Genomic DNA, 14226 nt, shown 5'->3' with positions numbered 1-14226 from the left:
GCACTTCAAAAGACTATGAAATGGTTTGTCTGTTAAAGTAATACCATTCTCCAAACCTCAGCAAATGAAAATAACAGGTTATCAAGAGCAACTGAATTACAAAGTAAAACCTCAGTCATAAAAATTGGATCTTTCCACCAGCAAATTCAGAGTATGAATAGTCTGAAGCTGTTTGATAAATCCTGGTTAATATATCCTTCTACTATTAAGTGGGAAGTATTCAACAGGGCACCGTGCGTCCACCAATCCATTTCTACAAGTGGTCCCTCTCACTGTTTCTGTTGTGCAAGTGGGATGCACCACTTTTGCATCAGATATTTAATGCTTCCTAAAAGAAGTCCCAAAACAAGCAAAAGCCCTCGTTTCTGGATCAGGATAGGTCAGCAAAGCTTTATGCGAATGACTGTTTCCGGTTGCTCACAGAAGTGCTACATCTCTGTTCTGCAAGTGGTGGATGCTGCTTGCAAGACAGAATCAGCAGGGGCACAGCACCCTGTTGGATACTTTCCAATAACCAGTAGTCTTCCAGTATATAGGTTATAACTAGAATTATTAGTTTGAAAAAGCTTATATGCAAAATAATTTGTTCTTGGACTAACCAAGTGAGTAGTCTTTAATCTGCTTATTAATGTCTGGGTATTTATTTGTAAAAAATGATCTAATCTCAACACTTTATGAATTATACCACCATTTCCTTGTTCTGTCCTCTTTTAAAACTGCTAGTGCAAATCCACCCAGCCGTAACAGGATACATACGTCTTTTGTTTGATGTATTTAAGATCTTGGCTTTAGGTCTTAATTGAAAATGGTTTGTCTGTTAACCAATTTATTTATTTATTTATTTATTACATTTTTATACCGCCCAATAGCCGAAGCTCTCTGGGCGGTTCACAAAAATTAAAACCACAGTAAAACACCCAACAGTTTAAAACACAATTACGAAATACAATATAAAAAGCGCAACCAGGATAAAACCACACAGCAAAGTTGATATAGGATTAAAATACAGAGTTAAAACAGTAAAATTTAAATTTAAGTTAAAATTAAGTGTTAAAATACTGAGTGAATAAAAAGGTCTTCAGCTGGCAACGAAAGCAGTACAGTGTAGGCGCCAAGCGGACCTCTCTGGGGAGCTCGTTCCACAACCGGGGTGCCACAGCGGAGAAAGCCCTCCTCCTAGTAGCCACCTGCCTCACTTCCTTTGGCAGGGGCTCACGGAGAAGGCCCCCTGTAGATGATCTTAAGGTCTGGGTAGGTACATATGGGAGGAGGCGTTCCTTCAGATAACCTGGCCCCAAACCAATGTGTTCTATTGCAGAATAACTTGTAAACATTAAGTTAAACTATAAATCTTTTGGATTGGACCTATTCTACATCTCCTACTTTAAAACTATAAAGACCCAACACATCCTCTAGGATACACCTCTGCAAACTTAATCTGAATGTGGCACATGTAAAAGCTACTTTGTACCATACTCTAAATAGCCAGATTCCTGTTGGAGATGCAACAGCTTCCATCAGTTCCCAGCTGTACCTGATGAGGTTTTTCCACTGCTATAGGCTACTGCTTTAGTATTTCCAAGATCAACCGTTTTCCCAGTCACTGTTTAAAACTTTTACAATGGCCCTATATGTATTTGTACAAAAGACCAATTGAGTTCAATGAGTGTTACCCCCAGGTAAGTATGTATGCACATATTAGTGCAATCTTTGTTGTGGTGTCCCCGCCTCCCATTTTACAAACCTATCATATGGAGCTTTAAGTGTTCCTAAGCCCACGGACTGCATAGAGGATATGGATGATGGAATACCTTGGGGGTAAAACCTTCATTTCTTGTTAACATGTCTATTTTTTTTCTACCACACAAATCTGTGTTTTTCTGCTGGCTTTCCTTTCTCTACCGCCATCCTCGTTTTCCCGCCCGAAGATGCATTTTAGAATACACCCAAAAACACGAAATAGAGACTATTTTGAGACTTCTTAGTAATAGATTATACTACTGTTCGTGACTGGGTTTATTTATTCTCTTCGGCCGCGACTGCCGTTCTCTCTTACATGACGAGAGCTTCCCTTTCCGGAATGGCAGCCGGGAGCCCCTGCGGTGTAACTCGCCTACAGTCGCAAGAAGATGTCGCACCTCGCCTGATTCTGAAAGCGCATGCGCATATTGAGCGCTTTCGCTCTCTCCCTCCCTTTGCTTGGCGTGCGCAATGACGTCCATCGTGTGCACCGCCTCCGGTTGCTGGTGGGGAAGATGGCGGATGGTGGCGGCGGCGACGGCTCGTGAGGTAGTAGCTTCCGGGATAGGAGAGCTCTGGACGTCGGGGCCCCACGACGCGGGGCTCCGTGAGCAGCTGTTTTGTGAGTGTCTCTTGGCAGGGAGATTGGGTGACATGAGGGTGGAGAGGAGAAATTCCCGTAAGCCGGAGCACTGCCGCGGTTTCCGCCATGTTTAGGCCGCGAAGAGTTCCGCTGTGAGGCTATTGGCGACGAAGGGCCTGCGGCTGAAAGCCCGGATAGGAAGGTATTGTGGGTGGAACGAGGGAGGCTGGCATGAAGTTGTGAGAGGAGGGCTTGAAAAGAACTATAAACTCTTCAATCCGGGAAAGAGCCAAAGCTCGTCACTTAGAAAACCATAAGGGAGACTTGGCCATCTTTCTGTCCTGCTGCTTCGAACAGGACACAATAAGCAGTCTTGACCTGACTGTAGGCGGTGTGTAGTAGGTAAAGGGAACGCCTAAGGTGTAGCGCAGTGGTTATGAATGCGCTCTATGAAGTGGAATTTCCCTGTTCAGGTTTCACCTCAACCATTCTCTCACGAGGTGGCTTCTCTCACCCCTCATTTGTAATGGTGTAATGGTAATATTGGTCCAGCTTGCCGAACTGTTGTAAGGACTAGTCACTAGTAGATATCATAGTTTCGGATCCGTAAAATGTGCTACATAGATGATAAATATAACATTAGTATTTTTAATGTAATGGGTTTTCAAGTAGTCTAGTGTTTTAGTAGAAAAGGTAGCAGCTCTAACTAGGAAAGAGGTCAGGCTGCAATCCTATTTACCCCTATTTAAATCCGTTTGATCACAGTGGGATCTCCTTCTGAGCAAACATCATAGAATTGTGCTGCTAGTGATATATATATATTTAAAATCCTTTCAGATGTTAGTTTAATCAGACTCCTTAGGGTACAATCTTATGTGTGTTTAGACAGAAAATAAAATGTATAACTTCCAGCATGCTGGGAATTGTAGGACTTTTTTTCTGTTTAAATGTGCATAGGATTTCACCTGTAGTAAAGTTGATAGAAAATGTATAAAAGTATCCTTAAATTTTGTAAATGTTAGTATTTTTTTTAATTTTGAAACACTACTGACACTTATAAATTCAAAAGAGTTCCAAAAAGTGTGGTTAGGATTATAGCTTCTGCCAGTATATCTCTGGTAATAAAATAATGAAGTACTTCCTAACTTCAATTTTCTCAAAATGAGGAAATCTACAGTTTTCAAAAAGGGTATCAAGTAATGTTTTTGCCAGTGTACAAGTTGGACCATGTTCAAGCCATATTCCTGTAGTATACTACTTGATGTAGGGTTGTTATGGGTTAATATACACATATTATAAAACCTGGAGCTGCCTCGTATGCAAAGTAGTAATGTTTCTATATTCTCTTAGAAGTCAGATGCGTTAGACTTAACTGTACTCTAATACTACAAAAAAAATCAATTGTGTGATTATGTATTCCAGGAACTCTTTATGTTCTATTTTAAGTCACCTTTGGTGTGTATTTTAGGCAGAAAGGTAAGATCTAAGTTTTAAAATGAACAAATTTGGGACAAGCATTGTAGTTTGGTTGTAAAGCCACAAGATTTTGGTAATCTTGAAGTAAAATAACAAAGGGTCTTGTGGCACCCTAAAGTAAAAATATATATTCTGATATAAGCTTTTGTGGACTACAGTATGTGTCATGCAAGAGCTTTTATTGAGAGTTTCAGGTAAATAACAGTGACACTATTAATAAAGTGATAGTACTGAAGTAACAATCTGCATTTAAATTTCCTTCTGACCTCACTGTTTATAATTCTCCCACCACCATATATACCGTAACCTGTTGTTTCAGGTATATACTGTTTAATATATACTCGAAAAACTCCAAACACTTCATATATCTGATGAATTGGACTACAATCTGAAAAAGCTTATGCCAGAATGAATTGGTTAGTATTTAAGCTGTCTTGTTATTTTTTACTGAAATAGACTAACATGACTTTACTTCTGGAAATTGAAGTAAAACATTACTGAACCAAGAAAATACTTAATATTTTGTTTCAAATTCTTGCTTATTACTTCAAAATAGTTCATAGTATACAGCTTATATTTCAAACATACTATTTTATGTTAGCTACCATTTCATATAAAAATAGTTGATACAAACTTTTGTTTGAACTGGGTTTTTTTGAAACAGTAGCTAGCATCTCAAATATGCAGATTTGGATACCCTTTGAAATAGTTATGTGTGACATTTCTTCTTAAAGCATCCTGAAGAATGAATACATTTTATTTCTTTTGATTTTTAACTCTTATTTATCTTCTTGAAATTTGAATATCAAGTTAATTTTATTAATTTCCTGAGCAGTTCCCTATGGTCCTGCAATGGGATGGGTGTGTGGGGGAGATGCAGTAAGGGAATGGATATTTGGTACAATTAAATCTTAACATCCTGAAATATTCACTTGTCAGAAAGACCATTATACTGCATACTTTCTTCAGTTACCTATATTTAGACAAAGTTGGAAAATCGATGTCATCCACCGGACTCAAATTCTGTCTATTAAGCTTTTATTGTAAAGATACTATTCGTGAAGCTATACCTTCACTTTATTGAAAAAGAGTCTGGTAAAATTTTAAGACACCTTGACTGTTTTTCTGAGAAAAGTGTCTAATAAATTGAATTATTATTAATAATATTGGATTCAGATGTGCCCTTCTGTTCATGGAAGGACTCTCTTTGTGAGCAGAAATGTCTTTGTTCCAGTGGAGTCTCTTGCTAATGGAAGGGGAAGAGGTGTTTTTTGCCTGTTCTCCCTTGCACTACAACCCCTTTCACTACCTCCCACACTTTTTCAGATGGTCCCCTGGAGCAGATTTTCAGGGAGAAGGGGGTGTCAGGGGAAAAAAATCATTCCACCACCCTGCTTCAGTTAGCGCAGGGGTAGTTAGCATCATGTGGCCCTCCAGATGATGATGGTCTGCAGCTCCCAACATGACTGTGCTGGCTGAGGCTGATGGGAGTTGGAGTCCAGGAACATTGAAGGGCCATAGCTTCCTCAACCCTGGGGCTAGTGGGTGTCAGGAACACCATTTGCTCACAGGACCTTTAAATCCAACCTTCTGTTTGTGTCCCATATTGTTCCTGTGTGCTTTATTTCATTGTAGAGAGAGAGAGAGAAAATGTGCATAGATTTACTCGATGTTAGCTTGTGTTTGTATAAGAATAAACATTAGCCCCAGGCTTTATTGTTCAAGTGGCCTTATTGTGCTTTTTTTTCTCTTAATTACATCTAATCCAGCCATTATTAAACTTTGCTGTATTACAGACCAGTATTCTGGTTTGCTTAGTTTTTAAAAGTCATCTCATTTTTTTACATTACAACTGCTGCTTTTGTGAGAGGCTGCTTTAAAGGCTTCTGGAATAAATACATTTCTTCGTGCTCCTGAATATTGGGAGTGAAGGAAGGAGGAAAATATTGCTAGGTTTTCAAAGACTCTGTTGATGAGAGCTTCGTGAGCTGGGGGTGCTACTCTTCCTGGTTGTTTTTTAAATTATGCCTGCCATTTGAAAGCCCCTTATCTATGATCTTCCTCCACTCTTACCCCCATCTTTTAGTGGCACCTGAATCAGGGTCCAGAAGAAGTATAATTTGGGGCTTTCTCATTGTTTGGTTTGAAAAATGCCTCTTAGCATCTTTCCCTATTTTTGTTGTTTTGGTCTTGTGGATTATCTCAAGACATGCTGGGGATCAGAGTTTGAGACACTGATAATTCTAACTACAATCACTTTAAGTTCCTATAAATTACAGAGTGATTTGCTTTTAAATAAACATGCTGGGGGCTGCAATCTTAGCTTAATAGAAGAATCCAGCTAATCAGATGAGAAGTGAAGGCTATATTTGAGATTTGTCCCACTGCGTTTCTTAATCCCCCTCAAAATGAAGTTATTTTGTGTGGCTTCTTTATCAGCTGACTTGGAGTTGCATGGAAAAAAGCAAGATGTAATCAGGTCAGTAGCTAGGCAAGTAAAGCAGCACTTTTAGCTGTAGTTTGGCTTGGTCATGTAGTAATTAATTTATTTTTCTTAAGTTCCATGATCAAAAGATTTAAAGGCAAAGGATTGTATCTAACAATGTCATTCCATGAGTGGAAGGGAAACTTCTAGTGGAATAAATTTCCTCTCCCATCTGCGGCCCTGTGTTCTCCCCCACAAAACTACTTTGGAGAGTTGGGGGACTCTCTGAACCAAATTTGAAGTGTTTGGGAGGGGTTGCAGGTGGAAGGAAAGGTCAGGAAAGTTCAGTTGCACAGGCAGAAGTCCTGTTGTATTACATTGGCTGTTTCTAGACCTGCCTTTTTTCCCTGGATCGTCCCTGTGCATCCAAATGACACACAGGGGATCCCGGGAGCAGGCAGGGACGATCACTCCATTTTCCTGGGATAATCCTTAAGTGTAGAAAGGGCCATTGGCTCCAAGCAAAAATATTTCACACACACACACACACACACACACACACGAACTATTAACTGGAACTATATCTTCTGCCAGAGAAGCTGGCTTCATAGCAATCCCAAAGGAACCTGCTGCAGAGTACAAAAAGCCATGGGAAATGCCACTGTATAAGAAGTCAGAACAAGTTTTTCTTCTAATTGTAAATTGTCAGTCTTTAGGGAAACTGCTTGGCTTCCCAGTGTTAGATGAGCTTGATTGTCTTCCATCTAGTTCTACATGTATTTTAGAGAGATTTCATGTGCTTAGTTGCTAACTTACCTTTTGCACTCTGTGGAAAGGTTACTTGATGTATTATGTATAGTGGAATAAAGTGAGATCTTTATCTTCTGATATAAAATTCAGCCCCAGTTCTAATACCCTTGTCAGAAATACAAAAGATAGATAATTGCATGTGAAGAATAGATGTAGATGGAAGAGAAATTTAGGTAATATGTGTGCACTAGGATATAGAAATGTGTTAATCTGTTCAGGTGCAGATAATGGGCATGGTATGCTATGTCATATTTAAAGCGAAATTTCAGTAGTGTACAACTTCTGACACCTAATTTCAATCTGCGATTGTGACACACAGAATTCATCAGTGGCCCACCGACATGCAAGAAACTACTGATCAGGTGGTTGCATGTAATCTGTTCTTGAACTTGAGATCTGCTACTAGTAGTATGCCTTGGTATTAATCATCTGTTAAGATGGTTTTATAATAGGACAGTAAAATTATAGTTTATTACATTTCCAAGAGCAAGTGTCCAAAAGCACAATTTTGTTGGCTTTTAATGGGTGAAATTCATCGTCACACAAGCGAACTTCCACTCAGACAATGGGATTTGCCCCTTCTCTCTTTGCCCCTGCAGCCTTCTGACCATGGTTCCCCAACCCTCAGGAGCAAACTTTGAAGTGGGGTGGGTGGGTTTGTTGTTCCAGGATGCCCCACTTTGAATGAATCCCAGCAGGTACTTTTTTCCTCAGTTCTTGAGTTCTACTTATTTCTAGTAGCTCAATAAAGGATCTCAGACAAATCATTACTATGCAGTATTTTGATGGATTATCGATGGCTGCTATTAGAGTCAGATTGGACTGCCATTTAACTTAAAGGAATTGTTTCATAATTTTGTCTTGTTTTGGGAGCTAAAGATCATACATAGTGATTCCATACATATTTATGGAATATATGGCAGATGCAGTTGCTACGATTTTGTGGCACCCCTGGTGCAGTTCCAAAATTGATGATGAAAGAACTGGGCTGCAGGGAAAAGACTCTTGTTCTGGCACTACAATTAGTAGCACCAGCAATCTTGGTGAGGATCATGGGTGGGGATAGAAGCTTTAACTTCTCCCCAATCCATACACCTCAACAATTCTGATGAGCGAAGATCATTTCTTCCTCGCTGGTAGTGAGGAGCGGGGGCGGACAACAATCCCAGAGGGAATTGTTTGGGGGTGGAAGAGTGTGTGTGTGTGCATGCATATAGTCCCCAACCTGGCACTGCATGCAACCCATATAACCCATGGTACCCACCCTTGCCCTGAAGAATAGGGTCTAATTTAGCAGATTCCCATAAAATTATATGTTTATATTTAGTAAACAAAACTAAAAAAAAATATGACTCAGCATTTGCATTACCCAAAAGTATGTGAACTGAAATAAAATCCAATAAATTGTACAGTGTGGTTTAAATGTTTTATACAAATCCAACATTTTACTTGGAATTTATTTTATTGGAAAAGTTGTAAATATTTGAAGATATGGTGTCTCAGTAGCTTACGCTTCTGTACATTGATTACATTTTAGGGGGGGGGGGGGGAATGAAGGCAGTGTAAACTTTTACCCTACTGGTTTAAGCACACCCTAATAGCTGTGCATGATATTTATATTTGGATTATCATTGGAATAACCGCTGCGATGTTTCACCCCTAAATAACCCAGAGCTTCTGGGTTCTTGCATCATGCTCAACAACCTTCGAATGTGCCAATCATAGGTTGCTGATTAAAAACAAGTGGTTGATCCACTGCAGGCAGTGTGCCCTCTCTTCCCCACTTGTTGCCAACAGCCCATGGATTGTTTAACCCATGGGCTGTCATTACATGTAAACTGGTGCAGTGTTACTGATTAATTTTATGAAACATTTCTACAAATGGAATACTTTCCATAGAAATCTTTCCGTTATAGAACATTTTCTACTAAGAGAAAATGGAAGAGGAAGAAATGAAGAGGAACAGAGGTGTGAGTGAATGATGTAGGGCCAATGATCCCTGCCTAATTATTTGAAAGGTTAGTCAAAAGAGCAGTGCATTATTGAAGGTCCAATCTGTTCAACAGGGACTGATGAATTACATTTGAAAGGCTATAGGAAAGTAATGCTGACATTAGCATATCTTGGCTCCCAGCTTCAGCACAGTGATCTCTAGTTGCAACTTCTCAAGTCATCAAAGGAAACTTTTATGAAGTCTGAGTCTGAAAAAGAGGGCATTGTAGCTGTTTCATAAGGTAAAATTGAAAAGTAGTCAAAGCCAGTGCACATCCTGAAGATCTAGGCATACACCAATAGTTCAATGAGCTCCTCATGTCTGCATAAATTATATCCCTTTTGGTACTTACATCAGAGTTCAGTAAAAAATGATACATTGATTGGTTTATAAAAAAGTAAATTAAGTATTTTAAGCAACAATTAAATTTGTGTAGTTTTTTTTCCAAAATTTGTCTAACCACAAAAATCCATAGAAACATTTCCATTTTAATTTTTTTGAAATGTTAATCTTAATTTCTCTCTCTGTGTGTGTGTTGGCATTTTAATTTTTAAGAGTGATGTAGGGCAGAAAAACTGCCAAGCTTCCACTTCTGTTTAATGTGTCATTCAAACCCTAAACTGTGGTCAGTCTTTACTATTCATAGTGAAAACAACCCAGCTTTATAAACTATGCATTAAAGTTGACTTCTTTCTACTAACTATAATTAAGTTGTCTGTGTTTGGACAGCTGGTTAATCAAACCGTGGTTCATCAAACACAGAAGCAAAAGCTTCCAAATTCACAGAAGGTGGGGCAAGCCTAGCAGGAGGCTTAGGCACATTCCTGTAGTGATAAGCTATGGCTTTCGTATTACGTTGTAACAAGCCCAACAGAAATACATTGCTGTTTAAGGATGCCACCATGACTATGTTAAGTGGAAAAAAGTATGTGCTATTGAGTTGTGATGAAATGAAATATTTGCAACTTTTCCAATAAAGTTTTCCAACTAAAGCTTTCAGTTTGTTCAAATATGACATTTAAACCACACTAAGTACACTTTATTCTATCTTTTCCTAATCAGATATTTAATTTCAAATACTTTTGGCAATTGGAAAAACATTTGAGATTTGTGCAGAACATAAACAGTAGTGAGCTTGATGGAACTATGGGCTGACTTCGTGTAAGGTAGCTTCCTATGTTCCTAAAACAGCATGCCTTTTAGTTTATTTACTAAGTATAGGCTGAAAATGCTAAATCAAATTCCAGTTGATTTAGGACACTAGAACATTTTTGGTGACGTTAAACTTTCCAGAAAACTTTCTGGATTTATTTTAAAACTTCCAGAAAACCCACATCACTGATTCTCAGAATATCAGCACGGTGTTACATATTTTTATTTATCTTGTGGAAATATCTGGTGAGAAGCTACATGATCTGTATTAGCACTACAAACTTTTCAGTATCGTGCACTCCACATGATCAGATATTCTGGACTGGAAATTTCAAAGCCTTCTAAAGCTGCAATCTTAAACACACTTACTCTGGACTAAGCCCCATTGAACACAGTGTGGGACTTAACACTGTGTAAATATGCATAGGATTGCAGTACAAGTCTAATAACTGAACACCAGTTCATACTGTCAAATTGCTTCATGTGATTCTGTCTTAAATATTTTAAATGACTGTCATATTCCCAATAGTTTGCAATGGGAGAACATTTTGTATATTAGAAGATAGTATTGTCAGTATTTATTTGTTACATTTATATAATGCTTTTGGGGGTTGTGCTGTGTTATGCAAACCTGGCCACTGTACGTTATTTGAAGGTTAAATAACCCTCACATAACCCTACTACTAATTGAGGGTTAATCAAGGGTTGTTTAATCCTTAAATATCCCAAGGTGGCTGAGTTTGCATGACATAATGCAAGCCTGATTGGGAATTGCATATTCAAAAGAGCAGCCCCGCACACCAGTTCATCCGATAACCCAAAATAACTTGCTGTGTTGTGCTAACCAGGTCAGTGTCTTCCCATGGCAGTGGCGATTAAACCTAGGAGCCCTAGATACATGGCCAACGTTCTACCAATTGACTTCTGGCTCCCTTTTGGATACTTTTTAATGATTACCCTCTTGTAATCTATTACTATTTGTTTGTTTATTTATGACATTTCTGTACCACCCAATAGCCAACGCTCTGTGGGCAGTTTTACACAACTCATCAATGTTTTAGAAAACTCTTGTACTGAATTTCCGAGCCATAATTCAACAAATTACTAATTAGGATGTGATGTGAATTGCCTTAATGTGGGCTCAATATGTAGCTTATTTGTTTGTTCCCCCCCCTTTGAAATGCGAATCTGAAGCTGAAACTAAAGCACTGCAGCACTGTTGTTCTGTGAAGGATGATTAAATGTTCTCATATACACCACCATGGTTGTAGAAATAGTCTAGTGTGTTTCCTGAATTTTGTAAATTCTATAACTTAGGTGTATTGAATTAAGGGAGAAGATGGAATGTGTACTAATTGGGCCTGTTCAGACATTATTATTATTATTATTATTATTATTATTATTATTATTATTATTATCCTGCTTTTGGCCCAGTACAGAGGCAAATCATGGGTTAATTTTAATCATAATTAACTCATGATTTCTCATCACATGTGCCCATGTCATTTTGAATATGCAACCCCCGATCAGCCCAATTGGAGGTTGCTCCATGACATCCAAGCCCAGATGTTTTGATTAGGTTTGGACAATCAGCAGGAAAAAGAAGCCATGGATTTAGTTTAAACCAGTTCAAACATTTCTACATTTGCAGTGTGTTAGATTGCAATTCTATACATGCTTACATGAGGGTAAGCAACATTAAACTCAATGGATCTTTCTTCTGAATAGGCATGTATTGGATTGCACGGTTAATGTTTTCAATTGAAGAGATTGAGGTTGCAATCCTATATACACTTACCAGGAAAAAAGGCCCATTGAACTCAGTAGGGCTTACTTCTGAATAAACAGGTATAATTTGCACTGCAACCGTACAATCCTATGTATGACTGCTCAAAAGTAAACTTCATTAAATTAAGTAAGACTCATTCCCAGGTAAATGTGTTTATGATTGCAGGCCAAACTTACAATTGATTTAACCAAGAAAAGTATAATTTAAATGGAACTTCATTTGTCATGTATGTTGGAAGGAAATAAAAGGAGAACTTGTAAGTAAGCTATCTGAAGGAGTTTTTTTAAAAAATGTTACCCTACAGCAAGAGTAGACAACCTGTTTCCCTCCAGATGTTTTAGACTATAATTCCCATAAACCCCAACCAGGATGACCAATGGTCAGGGATTAGGGGAGTTGTCCAAAATATCTGGAGGGCCACTGCGTAACTGCTGTACAGCCTAGTTTGGCCCCTTAGGCACAGAGGAGAGTTTCAGTGGAGGCAGACAGCCTGGTTTATTTATTTATTTATTACATATTTATACTGACCAAGGCTCTCTGGGCAGTTTACAATTAAAGCCATGGTATACAAACATCAAGATAGAAAGCTTATCTAAAAAGATAGGTTTTCAGGAGGCGTTTGAAGGATGTTACATTTTCTGCCTCCCAAACCGCACAAGGGAGTGTTTTCCAGAGGGAGGATGCCACTACAGAGAAGCCTGCTGCGAGGTTCTTCATGACGACAGTCTGTTCATCTTGGGATGACGAGCAGGGCCTCCTCTGACAATTGTAAATTTTGTCTGGGTGTGTATATGGGAAGGCAGTCTGCTAGGTATCCTGGTCCCAAGTTGTTTAGGGCTTTATAGGATAATAACATAACCTTGTACGTAGCTCGGTAGCTAACAGGAAGCCAGTGCTGTTCTTTTAATACAGGTATTGTGTGGGCATTGCTATGCAATCCTATGTGCACTTATCAGATGCTAAAGTTCTCAAGCATGAAGAAAGCCTTTTCCTCAGAGGGCACATATAGATACACCAGACAGTGATACCTGCTTGTGAACTTGCAAGCAGAGAGCTTGGAAGTTGCCTTAATCATGGCCTCTCAGTACAGAAGTAATTTTTAAACATGGTTAATACTCACCCTCCAGATGTTTTGGACTACAATTTCACATTGTAGCTTGTAGTCAGTTCTTATCCATATTACAGTTATTTAGACATAACACTTAGCCATGATTTAAGGAAAACAAACCATAGTTAAATGTTATGTCTGCACTGTGGCCTATGTAGGACCAAGATGAAAAATGTAGTGTAAAGTAGACAAACATGGACCTGCTGATGTTTTTTTGCTGTGAAAACAAAGTACAGCTCTGCCCAGCTCTCTTCATGCCTTCTGGGATCAGAAGGTATAGAACTGCTGTTGTACTATGTCCTGCTTATGGGTTCCTGATCAACAAGCTTGTTGGCCACTGTGTGAACAGAGTGTTGGACTATGGACCCTCGGTCTGATCCAGCATGGCACTCCTTAAGTTCTTATGCCTTGATGTGATGGTCCAGCCCAGTCAGGCTCTCTCCATTCTCACAAAACCTGAACACCTAGCACAGAGTTGGAGAGGTATGCAGGATTAGAGTACAAGCAAGGTGAGCACTGATTGACCACTCCCAGATTTTATCTGCAACAGATAATTGCAGGGGCAATTTTTCTTACTTTATGTAATCTAAAAAGTGTTAAGGGTACATAATAGTTTAGTATAGGAACTGGCAACCTTTTCCTGTTGAGAACCACATTTCATTGTGGTTAATATGTCAGTGGCTTCATGTCAGCTAGTGCCAAAAGTGCGTGGGACACCCCTTTTCTCTTTCTGCCACTCTCTTTTCACTTTCTTCTGCCAGCTCTTTTCTCTTTTTATTTCCCAAGCAGCAGGCTATCAGAGAAGGGACAGATTGCTCTTGCCAGAGGTCTGTAAAGATCTTATGCAGAGGGCTGCAGGTTGCTTACCCATGTTTAGAATCTAAAAGTATAAACTCATAATCCGTGTAACATATAAATATAGTATTCATTTGGAGAGGCCTATTTCTGAGTGCCAGAATATATTGATATTACATCAATAAATTGTATGACTTCATATCTTGAGGTTCTTATGACAGACAACAACTCTAAATTAGGTGTTAGAATAAGCTTCTAAACCCAGGCTCATTTCAGCTTTATATGACCTGACTTTTAAATGATAGTAAATTATAATCCCACTCAAGTAGTTTAAATAAAATACAGTAAATATTAA

General features: G+C 38.8%; 2 protein-coding genes across 5 annotated transcripts in view; both read left to right on the top strand.

Annotated features, from left to right (window-relative positions):
- The window catches only part of AMMECR1L (AMMECR1 like), an 82695-nt gene that overhangs the window by 36574 nt on the left and 31895 nt on the right, over positions 1 to 14226 (top strand). The gene's annotated exons all lie outside the window — the stretch shown is intronic.
- The window catches only part of WDR33 (WD repeat domain 33), a 71545-nt gene continuing 59536 nt past the window's right edge, over positions 2218 to 14226 (top strand). For 3 of the 4 annotated variants that reach the window (XM_063132438.1, XM_063132437.1, XM_063132440.1), the window contains exon 1: positions 2218 to 2362. The gene's annotated coding sequence lies outside the window, so the exon portion shown is untranslated. The remainder of the gene's footprint in view (positions 2363 to 14226) is intronic. The other variant, XM_063132439.1, reaches the window with a different exon arrangement.

Source organism: Elgaria multicarinata, chromosome 8 (genome assembly GCF_023053635.1).
Source record: "Elgaria multicarinata webbii isolate HBS135686 ecotype San Diego chromosome 8, rElgMul1.1.pri, whole genome shotgun sequence".
Lineage (NCBI taxonomy): Eukaryota > Metazoa > Chordata > Lepidosauria > Squamata > Anguidae > Elgaria > Elgaria multicarinata.
This window is presented reverse-complemented; position numbering and strand designations above follow the sequence as displayed.